This window comes from Pipistrellus kuhlii, unplaced genomic scaffold, assembly GCF_014108245.1.
Source record: "Pipistrellus kuhlii isolate mPipKuh1 unplaced genomic scaffold, mPipKuh1.p scaffold_m20_p_3, whole genome shotgun sequence".
NCBI classification, from domain to species: Eukaryota; Metazoa; Chordata; class Mammalia; order Chiroptera; family Vespertilionidae; genus Pipistrellus; species Pipistrellus kuhlii.
In genome coordinates this window covers 176,728,340-176,743,442 of record NW_023425529.1, presented here as the reverse complement: position 1 = coordinate 176,743,442, position 15,103 = coordinate 176,728,340, and positions in this window count along the sequence as shown.

Here is a 15,103-nt window from a genome sequence, read left to right as displayed (position 1 = left end):
CTCTGTTGTAATACAACCCGAAAAGGTCTGTTTTGTGTGGACATTTTACATGTTGTTAAATGCAGAATGTGTAGACAGAACATTGGTCCATGGCATAATCCCGATCAGATAGGATGTGCGGGAAATCTTGGAAAATTGGAAAGAGATAAATTCTGTAAAGATTTGAAAGTCTGCTTCATCAGTAAAAATATTATTAGAGGTCTAGTGGTCAGGGATATTCTGAACTATCTTATTAAAGGCAAAGAACAAATCATTATTCTTTCATCTCAATTATGGCAAAGGAAGCATAACGCCATGCCGAACTCTTTGGGCTCTTCAGGCAGCATACTTCATACCTGGGAAAAGTATTCCAAGCTATAATCTGGATAATACCAAATGCTGCCAGATATTATTACCTGTTAGATAAATCATTGCTCCATGTCACTCACTTTATTTCAATAAGACTCCATTGATATAAGCATATGATGAAGGAATTCAGACCTAAAATTAATTGACTGTACTTGGCACACTGAAAGGCCACTGGAAATGACATAACCTCATAGAAACTTGAGGACAGCAGCCATACCAAGTGCAGCAGCTGGTGGAGCAGCAGGCTGGTACTGCAGGGTTATTCTTGAACAAAGATTTCAAGCATGTTATGAGTCTAAAGAGAAGGAAGTACAAATAATACCATGTTGTGCAAATAGCAGCTGGACTTGTAAATCAAAGGGCAATTCTTATGTGCACAGCTCACTGAAGAGGTTGTAGCACATTTACTGACTTTTTCAGTAAAAACCATTAGCATAGTCCTTCCTAGAAGAATGGGGTAATTAGACACTCTTATATCTTACTTTCCAAACCCAATGAAAAGTAAAGATTATAATTGGCTAATTGATTACTAAGAAGGAACATTAATATTTTATATTCTCAATGTAAAATTATTTTAAGGTTTATCTTTTATGCTTAAATTTTGGACTTAATATAGCATCGTTTTTCTTCTAACTGGAAAGTTCAGTTTCTGAAGGAAAAACAAACTATGTTTTATATTTATTTTAAAATTTTATCACATCTTTGTAATCTTGTTCCAGGACCAAGAGTTCAATAAGTATTTAGCAATTCATTTTTTAAGTTCATGTTTAAAAGTTGGACTCATACAATACAGAGAAGTAGTACAGAACCTGGCATTGAACCTAAGTAAAATTTAATTTAATTTTTTTATTGATTAAGGTATGACATACGTGTCCTTGTACCCCTTTTACTCCCCCATCCAACAGTACAATTTTAGCTCTTTGATTCAATGTGTGACTTTGGATAAGTTATTTATGCACTCTAATTTTTTTGTGTGTGTTTTTTATTTATTTATTTATTTTTTAAATATATTTTTATTGATTTATTACAGAGAGGAAGGGAGAGGGATAGAGAGCTAGAAACGTCGATGAGAGAGAAACATCGACCAGCTGCCTCTTGCACACCCCCTACCGGGGATGTGCCCGCAACCAATGTACATGCCCTTGACCAGAATCGAACCTGGGACCTTTCAGTCTGCAGACCGACGCTCTACCACTGAGCCAAACCGGCTTCGGCTTTTTATTTTTTTTAATTTTTTTATTTTTTAAATAATACTTACTCTGCAGAACTTTTACAGAATTAAAGATTATATTTGTGAAGCACCATACACTGTGCATGGAACACAGTAGTGTTCAAGAAATAGCAGCCACTTTTACCAGTTTTGCCTATTTTACAATGTATTTTAGCACTTGGTGATGAGGGAAAAGCATTTTCACTAGACAATCCACTTCCTTATTTTTTGAAACTGCATATTTTCCATCTATACAAGGATAAAGCATAGCATGGATGTCACTAAGTGAAATCTTAAAAACGACTTAATTTGTGTATGAGGTAATCTACATCAAATCTCCTACTCATGCATTACTGTAATATTCATTGGATCTTCCAGTTTCTGCTTGAACACTTCCAGATACAAGACTCCTATCCCCAAAAGTCTTCAGTTTTGGGAAAGCTCTTAACATTAGATCATTGAATCTTTAAGGTGAAAGCAAATTAGGAAGCTTTCTCTTCTTCCCATTGGCTTTCATCCTACCTTCTGGAATTGTATAGAGAAGCCTCTAGTGTATACAAGACCTTCGAATAATAACATGAAAATATTAGTAACATTGAAAAGTGAATGTTAACTGCCACATTAGTGTGATTGGTATGGGGTGGACAGTCAGGAAAGACTTCAAAACCCAGCTTTTCTTAAGTTAGTTCTAACTCCTATTGCCCTTCATATCATCAATCTACCCAAATAGGCCTAGTTATTCACTACCATATTGAAAAAGAATAAAGAGCAAGACAATCCATTGGTTTAAAAGATAAAAACTTTGGAAAACAATAGTTTGATATTTGCATGTCAATATTTTCAGGTTAATTGCAAAAAAAAATCAAGTAGTAGAAAGTAGGTCATATCATTGAAGGAAGAAAGATATAAAATGAACTATGAGGGTTAAAATAGAAAACAACAAAGAAAAAAATACTCCTCAAATATAATAGGCAATGATGAAAAGAGTAGTTTATTGCTGAGCTGGAGAAGAAGGAAAAATGAACAATCTATGTCCTACTAAGGAATGAGAAATTTATATACTCCTGTCCCTTCAGAAAAGATTATGTGTTAGCACATGTGTCAAACACAAGGCCCGCGGGCCAAATCCGTCCCGCCAGGCCTTGCAATGTGGCCCGCACCGCACTGTCATCACTGCACTCCGCTGCGTTTCCATCACAATGACAGTTTATGACTGTTCAGTAAACCATTCGGCCCGCGATTTAGGCTGGATTTTAGATTTTGGCCCCTTCTCTGATTGAGTTCGACACCCCTATGTTAGAGTGAAGGCCCTGTGCACAAAATTCATGCACTCAGAAGGGGGGTCCCTCAATCTGGCCTGCACCCTCTCACAGTTCAAGAGCCCTGGGGGCATGTTGGACTGCCTGTAGACGGACATCCCCTGAGGGGTCCTTAGTGCTGCCACAGAGGCAGGAGAGGCTCCCACCACCACGCTGCACACATCATCCATGAGCCTGGCTTCTGGCTGAGGGGCGTCCCCCCTCCCCCCGTGGGAGTGCACTGACCACCAGGGGGCAGCTCCTCATTAAGCGTCTGCCCCTTGGTGATCACTGTGCTTCACAGCAATCAGTCATTTGGCCATGTGGTCAATTTGCATATTAGCCTTTTATTATATAGGATGATTGGCTGAATCATCCTCCAAGTATGTTCAAAAGATGCAAGACTGAGGCTATAAGGAAAAAAATAGAGGATATCTGAATAGCATACTTACAGGACTACAGATACATTTGCATTGCTGCTAGCTTCCATTTTGAGAAAAGGAATTTAGAATAAATTTCTGAAAATTAGTAAAAGGATAATAATATGTTTATCTTAGAAAATGTAGGAGAGAAAACGAAGATTATTCTTGGAAACTACAGGATGTTAAAATCAAGCACAGGGAGACCTTGCTTTGTATAGTTCAGGTATGCAACCGTTTCAGTTACCACATTTTAATTAAATAATACCCATCTCACAGGGACATGCTTCCTGGCTAAAGTACTGCTATATGTTAACCTGAACAGATGTATAAAGTACAAACTCAGCTGTTAGCTTTTTAGCCCACCAATTACTACATAAATAATAGATGTGCATCATGATCAATGACCAATCACATCTCTTCTTTCAAGGTCTGTTATAGATTACTATGCACCTCTCATTCAGTTCACACACAGGCAGCAAAGTATGTATTTGGGTTGCTTCCTTGTCTCCCAGTGATAAGCCCATGTGACATTTTAGAAACACAGTAATTGAAGAGGGAATTAGCCAATGAAGAGGGAAGTGCAGCAAAGAAACAAAAAGTGACAACACTGAAAGTGAAATTCTAATGGAACATTAGTGGAGTCAGAGAAGAAAGAATTGGTAATGGGAATGTTGACATCACTGCTGCTCCAAAGACTAGACATGCAGCCAGAGGAACTTCATGTAGGTGAACTTATAGACACAAAGGACCAATGTGGTTGTGACAAAAGAAACAGAAGTGTCCTAGAGGCAGGAATGCTGGCAAAAATCTCCATTTTAAAGAAATTCTGAAAAAAAAAAAATAAATAAAAGAATTCTGGGAGATATGTTCTGGCATTGAAAGTGCAAAAGGTGCCGAAACTGGTTTGGCTCAATGGATAGAGCATCGGCTTGGGGACTGAAGGGTCCCGGGTTCGATTCCGGTCAAGGGCATGTATCTTGGTTGCGGGCATATCCCCAGTAGGCAGTGTGGAAGAGGCAGCTGATCAATGAGTCTCTCTCATCGATGTTTCTAACTCTCTATCTCTCTCCCTTCCTCTCTGTACAAAATCAATAAAAATATATTTTTTTAAAAAAGAAGGCAAATAATCCTTAAAAAAAAAAAAAAAGAAAAGAAAAGAAAGTGCAAAAGGTAAATAAAATAGCGAATCCAAAGTTAGGACAGCGTGGCATGCTTCACCAGAGAAGAGAAAAGGTGCTTGTCCAGATCATAAACAATCCTGGGAAAAGAAAGCAACACTGTTCAAATTACTTTTGATAAGTTATTTTGCGAAACTGTGTACAAAAATCATTCATTTTACTGGCTTTCATTTCCCTATTTATTTATAAGCAACAGTACAGATTTTTTTTTTTAATTTTGAAAAAAAATGTTGAAGATCAGTGAACAATCATAATTTTCCCCACTGAATTATTAAGATTGCTTTGCATGGTTACAGTTTACACAGTCATTTTTATGAAGAACAACGTGCTCATACTTAACTTTACAAAAATAAACCTCTTTTCTACTAAGGAATGAGAAAGGGATAGATATGTTAGATTTCAATTTAGAGAGCACTTAGATGTATCTCAGATAAACTACTCTTATGGGGTTGTTGAGCCTTTGCTGCATTTTCTATTGTGCTAGGAAATGTGGAGAGAACAGCATTTGCTTTAGTAGCTTTAGAAAATAATCATAAATCAAAACGAGGCAACTAAAGAACACTTAGGTATTGAATTCTATTAACTACTAATAAGGAGAGATGAATGTGATGACAGGTTTCTGGGGGAATTGGGCTTAGGGCAGATTGAGGATTTGTGTTCAGACGTGAATCATGAGAAGACTTGGGGAAAAGTGGAGAGGGTTATTTTAGAAATGAGATGCTTTGCATAAGCACAAGATCATAAGTGACTTTGTCTTAGTTCATGTACTTGGTATTTCTTTTTTAAAAAAATATATTTTTATTGATTTATTACAGAGAGGGAAGGGAGAGAGATAGAGAGCTAGAAACGTCGATGAGAGAGAAACACCGACCAGCTGCCTCTTGCACACCCCTTACAGGAGATGTGCCCGCAACCAATGTACATGCCCCTGACCGGAATTGAACCTGGGACCTTTCAGTCCGCAGACTGATGCTCTACCACTGAGCCAAACCGGTTTCGGCTGTACTTGATATTTCTAAGGCATTGGAGTAGCAATGGAGTTTGCCAGAATGTACAGATAAATACTTGGGGCATGATAAAGGGAAGCATAGATCCTCTGGAACCAAATGCATTGCCCTCTGGGGGTCAGTGTTAGGTCGGGACAAGGGAAGGACAAGATAGGATATCAGAAACTAGAGGGTGAACTTACCACTCTCCAAGGACCACACAGATACTGAAATCAAAGGCTAGCAAAACAGGAATTTGGAGAATAGCATGAACTCTAAGAACACCAGTTTTGCTCCTTCAAATTTACACTCCATTATACATATATAATGTATATATATTTTAAGGAAGGAATCAATTTATAATTTCTAGTCTTATTTAGCCAGTGACCTGAAGATGGCAGCATTGCATTCGTTCACTTAATTAAATAGGGGGTAAAATAAGGGGATAAGACAGTTGTTGAAAGAATTCAGCAAAAGTAGAATAAAAATGACTGCTCTATGGAAAAATGGATGGAATAATACGTCTTCAAATCATAGCTCATAGATGATGCATAATTCTCTAATTTATGGAAAGAATGTCAAAGGTAGTTCATCTAATATATTAGAACTAAAAGTAGGTCTGCACAAAGCTGCCTTCTTTAATCATGAATAAGATGTATAAAATAACATGGTAAATATGTAAACATCCTAGAGACGCAATGATGAAAAAGAATAAAAAGGAGAATACTGTAAATATCAAGGATAGAGACTTTTCCTACAATGCTTTATGAAGTAGAAAAATTTTTAAAGAAAAATCTTCCAGAAATGAACAAGAACTTATTCCAAAGGGCATCATTTATTGCAGCAAAAATTATTGTCATTGATATGTATCCTAGTAAATAATTGAATACTTATAATAATAAAACACTTCTTCCTGATTATAGAAGATAAAAACAAATCACTTCCCAGCAGGCAGAGTCAGACTGACCTCAGACTTTTTCACAGTAACACTCACTGCAAGAAGGGAGTAAAGCATAGACCATGAAGGAAAGAAAAAAAAAAGTCTGACTGTAGAATAAGTATAAATGCAAGAAGCAGATTTTCTTGAACATGAAAGATCTCCAGTAACAGATACTAGACAGGCCCCTTACAAAAGAAAAATAAATAAATAAATAACAACAATAAAATCTACGTGATGCCAAAAACTCTCAGTCAACCAAGAGAATTCAGAAATGGAAAGTTTGTTTTAAAGGGCTGGTATAGATTTTTAAATCCATTTAAATCAAAAGCTAACAATTTGAAAATGTTTGTTTGCACAACCAAATATAAATACTAAAAGCATCACTAAAGTAAACATAATATAATACACATGACAGGATAGTCAAAGAGGCAATAAGGAAATGTGTAGCAATGCCAAGTATCTATCTTTCATAGTAGAAAAATTAGCAACTGGCAGTTTTCTTTATTCTTAATCTCAGAGCTCTTTTTATTAAGAACTAGAGGCCCAGTGCACAAAATCGTGCATGGGTGGGGTCCAACCAGCACAGCCCCCAATAGGGACAGATCAGGGTTGGGCTTGTTGGGAGGAGGCGATGGAGGGAGATTGGCCAGCAGGCCCCACCCCTAATTGGGGTTGGGGGATGATTGGGGGCAGGGTCAGCCATGGGGAGGGGCTGTGGGAGTTTAGCTAGGAGGTGGCTTTTAAAAGTTCTGCTTATATTTCATACTGAGCACCAAAAGGCAGGGATATATACAGATAATCTCCCCATAGAGAAGGGAATTTGAGTGAGGCAAAGTAGATTATTTGGCTAGAAAACTAGGTTAGTCATGTGGACTGAATTGTGTCCCATTCATATATTAAAGAGTTAATCCCTAATTCCTTAGAACCGTGGTCAGCAAACTCATTAGTCAACAGGGCCAAATATCAACAGTACAACGATTGAAATTTCTTTTGAGAGCCAAATTTTTTAAACTTAAACTATATAGGTAGGTACATTGTTATTAACTTAGGGTAATCCTAAACTGACCTTTGCTAAAAACTCAAGGGGCCAAATAGCCTCATGTTTGCTGATCACTGCCTTAGAATGTTACTGAATTTGGAGTCAGGGCCTTTAAAGAGGTAATTTAGGTTAAATGAGGCTATGGGGTGTGTTCTAATTCAATTTGACAGGTGTCTTTATGAGAGGAGGAGATTAGAACATACCTAGAGATGCCAGGACCATGTGGGCACAGAGTGACAACCATGGAAAGAGGGAGTGAGAGCGTGGCTGTCTGTAAGCCATGGAGAGAGGCCTCAGAAAAAACCAACCCTGCCAACACCTTGACCTCAGACTCCTGGCCTGTGAAAAAACAAATTTCTGCTGTTTTAGCCACTCAGTCTTATATGACAGGCCTAGCTGACTAAGACAAGTATAGCATTTATTTAAAAAAAAAAATGTTTTTATTGATTCCAGAGAGAGGAAGGAAGAGAAAAGAGAAACATCAACGATGAGAGGAGAGAGAATCATCAATTGGCTGTTTCCTGCATGCCCCTTATTGTGGATTTAGTCTGCACCCCAGGCATGTGCCCTGACCTGGGATTGAACAGTGACCTCCTGGTTCATGGGCTGACACTCAACCACTGAAATACACTGGAAAGGGAGTATAGCATTTCTTCATGAGAATTTCTGTGGTTATTTTATTGATTTCCTGCCCCCCATCGTGGAATCCAACTGGGAAATAGGCAAGAAAAGGAAAAAAAGAAAAGAAGAGAAGAAAAAAAGCAGGAAAACAAGGAGATAATTTTGCCAACATTTTCTTATTTATGATCTAGAATTCTTTGTTTATACAAAAACACCATATGTGCATGCACAAGTATATTTCTCACTATGTTTATTTCTTATAAGTTGTTCACTGTGAAAAGTGGAATCAATTTTCCAAGTTATAATAGTTCATTTATTGCAAGTCATTATATGCAGAATTAAACTATCTCTACCATGGAAGTTTGATGTCATGTTATAGGCAGAGTTTATTGAGTATCCATTCTAGAAAACTTTTAAAAAGAAAGTGCTAGGAGTGGGGTACATACATAATAAAAAACTAGATGTAGGCACATTTACCCTCTGGTCAATGAAATTAGAAAATTCCAATATTTGAGCACACTGTAAAAAAACAACAACACATATATATGTATGTGTGTGTGTGTGTGTGTGTGTGTGTGTGTGTGTAAATAACATTTGGAAAATATAAGTGAGCTCTTTCTTAAACCTTAATATCTGAGGATTTACTTTGGTAATATAGCTATTGTTTTCCTTAAAGGGAAAAATCACTTTAATAAATGAAAGGACCATAGTGTGTTAAAATCAAAACACCTCTAAACCTCTGAACTATACAAAAAGAATAAAGTATAATAGAATACAATATATTAAAAAATATACACATCTTGGCTGATAAATGTATTTCCTAGGAATTATTATAGATTTTTAAAATATTACACTCTGCTCACTGTTTATATTGAATTAGATATTACTAACTTTTTTCCCCCTTTAAATGGATTTTTTTCTTACATGAGAGCATAAACCCTATTTGAAAAATCATGCAATTACTTAGTCATTCTTTGGGTAGAGGCTGCACTTTGCTGTGCTAAAAAAAATTCACTTTATTCAGAATGGAATTTCTAAGTAGGAGCAAACAAGTATTATAGGAATAATTTTAAAGATATCTTTGAAAGCTTGATGTACAGAAAGCCAAGAAATATCTCATTATGTTGTTAAAGTTCCAGAAGTTCTACGCTACTGAGCTCAAAATGTTCATCAAACTGAGTTATCCTTGTTAGAACAATCTAATTAGAAATAAATATATTCTGGAATCACTTAAATCTATCAGGGGAAGAGAATTAATGCAGCTATATCATCTAGACTTTCAGAGTGCATATATCCTATTAATGCTAATTACATTTATAAAATGCAAATTACTTACTTCCCTTTGCTCTGTGTATTTATGTTAATGTGCACAATTTTAACTAAGGCAAAAACACACTTAAGCCGATAATCTTCATATAAAACTAAAATGATTAGTTTATTTCAAAAAACCCCCAGTTATTGTAATGTTGTGTATCCCAAAGTAATCTAAAGTTTTAATTTCCAGTTTATTTATTTAAACTTTTTCTTTCAACTCCATAGAAATAAAAGTACAGGGTTAAACAGTTTCTGATCTCCAAGTTTATCTTGGGGAATTTAAAAAATCGCTTTTGGGATTTAGATAAGAGGCTGAGAGATCAACAGCAAACTGGCAGATGGGAAGAATAATCTCGGCACTAATTAACTGAATCCAAAGATGATACTACCTAAAAATGATCTCAAATGATGCCTTAACTATGTAAGCCGGTCCAAAGAGCACAGGGAGGCTGCGCAGAGGACTAGCTCCGTCCCTGGGGATGGACTGATTTGGATTCTGGTCTTAGCTCTGCCCTTTACAAGTTCTATAACTTTAGGCAAGTTTCTTACCATTTCTAGACTCATCTATAAAATGAACCCAGTAATCATATAAGCCACTTAGGGTTGTGAAGACCAAATTGGATCATTTAAGCCTGGAGCTTAGTGCAGTGCCTGTCAATGGAACAATTGCTCAGTAAAATTAGCCATTATAATCCTGTTGCATCAAATCATGTAGAAAGGGGATAGCTATAAAAAATAGTGGTTGGATTGTAGCAGTTGACAATTATAAAAAGTAGGTAATAGCAAAATAAACTAAGTGAATTTCTGTATCAGCCTGTATTGACGAGAGTTGGCTTGAAGATAAATGAAGAATTGCTTCATGAGCAGAGTGACTGACACACTGCTAGTCATGGTTGTGGTGGGGCAGGTTGGGTTGCTCAGCTTTGGAGTGGCATGGGAATGAGATGTGAGTGTGTGTGAGATGTGAGATGTGAGTGAACAGAGGAAGAATATGAGAAGAGATATGAAGGAACAAATACCAAATTCTTGTTACTTCATGTATTTTAAAATTCTCTCTCTCTCTCTCTCTCTCTCTCTCTCTCTCTCTCTCTCTCTCTCTCTCTCTCTCTCTGTTTAATTTTAAGTCTTTGTACTGTGACAAAAGATGCATATATTTACCTATTAAAAAGTAGCATCCATGCTGTAGCTGGTTTGGCTCAGTGGATAGAGCATCAGCCTGAGAACTGAAGAGTCCCAGGTTCTATTCTAGTCAAGGACATGTACCTAGGTTTCAGACTCAATCACTGGCCCTGGTTGGGGCATGTGTGGAAGGCAACCAATCGGTGTGTCTCTCTCACATCAATGTTCCTCTCTCTCTCACTCTCTTCCACTCTCTTATAAAATAAATAGAAAAATATCCTAGGGTGAGGATTAACAAAAAACAACAAGAAAAAGTAGCACCCAACCTCTTTGGCAGTAAAATTCTATAATATCGTCTCTGAATTTCCCCCCAAAATGAAGTTAAATTCCACGATGCATGCTTCTTATCCTGTACTTGTTATTTTTGATACTCCTAGTGAAATTCAATTACCATGCCATTAAAATTAGATAACTTTGCTCAGCCAAATTAGTTATTTTTTTTTACTTGCTCTTGAACCCATATCTCCAAACCAATGCTTTGAGGGCAATGCCAACAGGACTTCAACGCAAGGAGCAAATTCAGATGAAGCTAGCTTTGCTCCATAATGATTTCATATAAAAGTGATGAAGAGCTTTCCTGGCAAATGGGCCAGAAGAGGGGCCGGTGCAAGTGAAGAGTATGGAGGTAATGTCCTAGGTGATCCTGCTCGGTGACCCACAGGTTGAGAACCGCTGCTGTAGAGCTTAAGGTCATGGGAAAATACAGATATTTACATTATGATTCATTAACAGTAGCGAAATTACAGTTATGAGGTAGCAACAAAAATAATTTTATGGTTGGGGGTCACCACAACATGAGGAACTGTATTAAAGGGCATTAGAAAAGTTAAGAACCATTGTCTAACCACTCCCTGCCAGCCTGATCAATGCCTAACTGCTCCCCTGCTGTCCCAGTTGCCCCTAACTGCCTTCCCCTGCCAGCCTGATCACCCATAACTACCCTCCCCTGCTGGCCATCTTGTGTGTTGAAGTGATGGTCAATTTGCATATTACATCTTTATTATATAGGATAGCCAATACATGGAAACAACCACAGCGTTGTATGATGGATGAATGAAATATAAAAATTATGTCTGAAATTGTATGGTCCTAAAAATTTCTGTATTTGCTTAGCATCATTGTAATTATATTAATTATATAAACAAAGAATAGATCATTTCAAAGTTCAAAGGTCAAAACTTTCCTCCAGTTAATGTGTATACCTTATTTCATCAGATGTAAAAGCAAAAGAGGATGGAAGATGGAGACCACTGAGTCCTGTCAGTACATGCTCTGGTTCACTATATTTTAAAGCAGATTTTATTGTTTTCAAATGTGTCTGGCATGTGTCTTAATTCTTTATGGCTAATGTCATCATGAAAGAGAGTTATACTATTCATCTGTGGCTCTTATAAGGACTTAAGGCTCAACTATTTGTTTTTGAAGGATGCAGCAATGATAAAGATTTTTAACTTTTCCTTGCACTATTTTATAATTTTGAAAGCATCAAGGAAGTGCAGTGGGGGTGTAATACATTAGGACGATAACCTTATAATATTAAGCACTAATGCTCTACCCAGATATTAAAAGGTATATGTATAGCTAAAAGCAAAACTAAGATAAGAGAAAGTGGCAAAGTTTGTCTCCGCATCCTTCAAGCCAGGTCCTCTGGGTAGTCCCAGAAGCCAGTCACCTTATTTCTTCACGGAAACCAGTTTCCTTATCTCTAGTTTCATATTTTGTCCTGCAGTCATATCCTCAAGAACTCCAAAGAGATTACTTTTCCTGCATACTAATCTACTTAACATCTACTGAGCAGAAAATAAACGCACTCTATTCAGAGAGCAGGATAGTTCCAACTTGGAAAAGTAATGCCAAAATGGTAGTATGAGAAATAGACAGAGTAATGGCGCTGTTATCAGCTAGATCTTCGCTTTAAATTTTCTACCCACTTACTAGCAAATGGTTCAATTTTTCTGAATATCAGTTTTCTCATTTGTGAAATGGGGCTACTGGGTGGACTGGAGACATTGCATGAAATGGGCCAGCAGTGTTCGGAACAGTCCCAGGGACTTCATAATTCCGGATATTATTTCTACTGATGATCTCAGAAATTTGAGGTAGGCCCATGGATAACTTATTTGTGGTACTCCTAAAAAACACTTAAAGGACACTCTTGTACACAATTCATGAGGCTGCCTTGATTAAATGTGGTGCTTCATAACAGTAATGCACTCAGCAAATCAAATACTTTCTTCCTGCCAGGCATGATCTTCTTTATGATAACAGTCCTTGACTTTAGTATAGGGTTTCATCTTTCTCAAATTGCATTAAAAAACATTATGTGATATGATTTTCTCTTGACAATCCCAGGAGTTTGGCAGAGCATATCTTATTATCCCCATTTCAAAGAGGAAAAATTGAATATGGTAGTCAGGGTACCATAGGGCTCATTTAGTTTAAGGAACATGAAGAGAATGTAGTCGACACACTATTGACAATTGTGTGGTTAGTTTGAGTACCCCAGCAGCAGAGGCCTTTGGTGTCCCATGGCATGAGGGGCCAAAGAGTGTAGGAAAGGGTTACTCCAATCCAGGGAGAGAGGGCTGACTGATCAGACCCTGGTTTAAGAATGCCATCAGTCCATAGGGATTCAACAGCAATGAAACCAGAGTAATAAATCTATGACTATCCTCTTTCTCCCTTTGGTCTACTGTGGTTGCTCCCATAAGCCAAAATCAACTGGAAGCCAGGGGTTAAGGGAGCCCACTAACATAGTGTGTATCAGTCACCCCACTAGGTTACAGAGCAGAGGGGCGAAGGCCAGTGGCTATGAAAGGGCAGCAGGAAACTATCAGAACACTGTGTTTTAACAAGGTCAGATGCTTTTGGCTAAGATGATTCAAATTTGGAAGGGAACTAGACCTCAGGTACTTTAGATTATAACTCTTGCCTTTATTTCTAAAACATATCATGTGGTCTTTATTTTACTAAGTATCTCCCTCCAATGCTTGTTCCCTTTAGTCTTTGTTTTGTTTTCCTTTTTATTTCCTTATTGATTAAGGTGTTACATATGTGTCCTTATTCCCCCATTACTCCCTCCTATCCCCTCCCCCCCACTCATGCCCTCACCCTCCTGTTGTCTGTGTCTGTTAGGCTTATATGCATACATACAAGTCCTTTGGTTGATCTCTCCCCCTTAACCCCCCCCCCCCCCCGAGGTTTGACAGTCTGTTCGATGCTTCTGTGTCTCTGCATCTGTTTTTGTTCATCAGTTTATGTTGTTCATTATATGCCACAAATGAGTGAGATCACGTGATATTTATCTTTCTCTGACTGGCTTATTTCACTTAGCATAATACTCTCCAGTTCAGTTTTTATAATCTGAAAGCAGAGCCCCAGGAGAAATCTCTGTTCAGTATTATTTCCCAAAGTAGCTACTGTTTTTCTGAGAACTTGGTTTGTTTTTTACCTGTGGGCACTTGAATTGATTAGTTTTCCCTAGAAAAAGTTAGTACCAGAACTGACAACAAAACTATTAAGGATGTTGAACTCTTTCATATATGTATGTATATATATATATATATATATATATATATATATATATATCCATATATGTGTGTATGATGTAGTCACATGCATGCATACCAATATACAGGGATGAGCAAAAGTAGGTGTACAGTTGTAGCAAATAAATAAATAATACAATAATTAATAAATAATATAAAAATAAACTCCATGCTTCTCATACAACTATAAACATAATTTTGCCCACACATATATAATGATTTTTAATATCATCTCTCTACCTAAATTTATACTACTTATGCTATTAATACCATAAATAAATCATAAAATGTGTTAAAGAACAGTGATGTAGATTCTATTCAGGAGGACTATTGCAACATTGGTCTCAATTACAAAAATAACAAGGAAAAAATGGAAATTTATACTGAAGGAACATGCTGTGTGTGGGGTCAGTGGATGGAAAATTACTAAGAGGAAATACCAGAGATAAGGGGGATTCTAGCTAAACTAACCTAAAAGAATTTTTGCTGTAGGCAAGCCAGGGTGATCTGATATACCTGGGGGTTGGTGGAGGATGAGGAACCAGATCAGATATTGAGGGTGATCAGATATCTATTGAAGGTGTGGAGATCTGGCAAAACTGACTTAGCAGGATTTCTGCTAAAATTGAACAATGGTAAGGTGAACACAAAAGCTTAAAAGCAGGGCCTGGATGAGAAGAGAGCTTAGAGGAGCCTCATTAGAGTTTGGTCATAGAGAGAATCTGTCTATATCTCCAAGTATCAGTTCTCTGTCGCAAAAATTGAGAATTTATTATATGTAGAGAGAAAGATAAATGTTTTTCTATATTCTTAACATTATATCCAACAAGGCAGATAGATATCATTTCTCCTGTCTCTCATTCCTTTGTTAATTTTCCTCCCCTGGAGAGGAATGCAAAAATCCCAGCAAATTACTAGAAAGGAAATAGGAGTGCAGTGCTGGTAGAGAGCATACTGCGAAGATCTGACCCAGGAGAAGGATGAGCTATGGACTTGTTTTATTCTACAGTATGTCAGCTG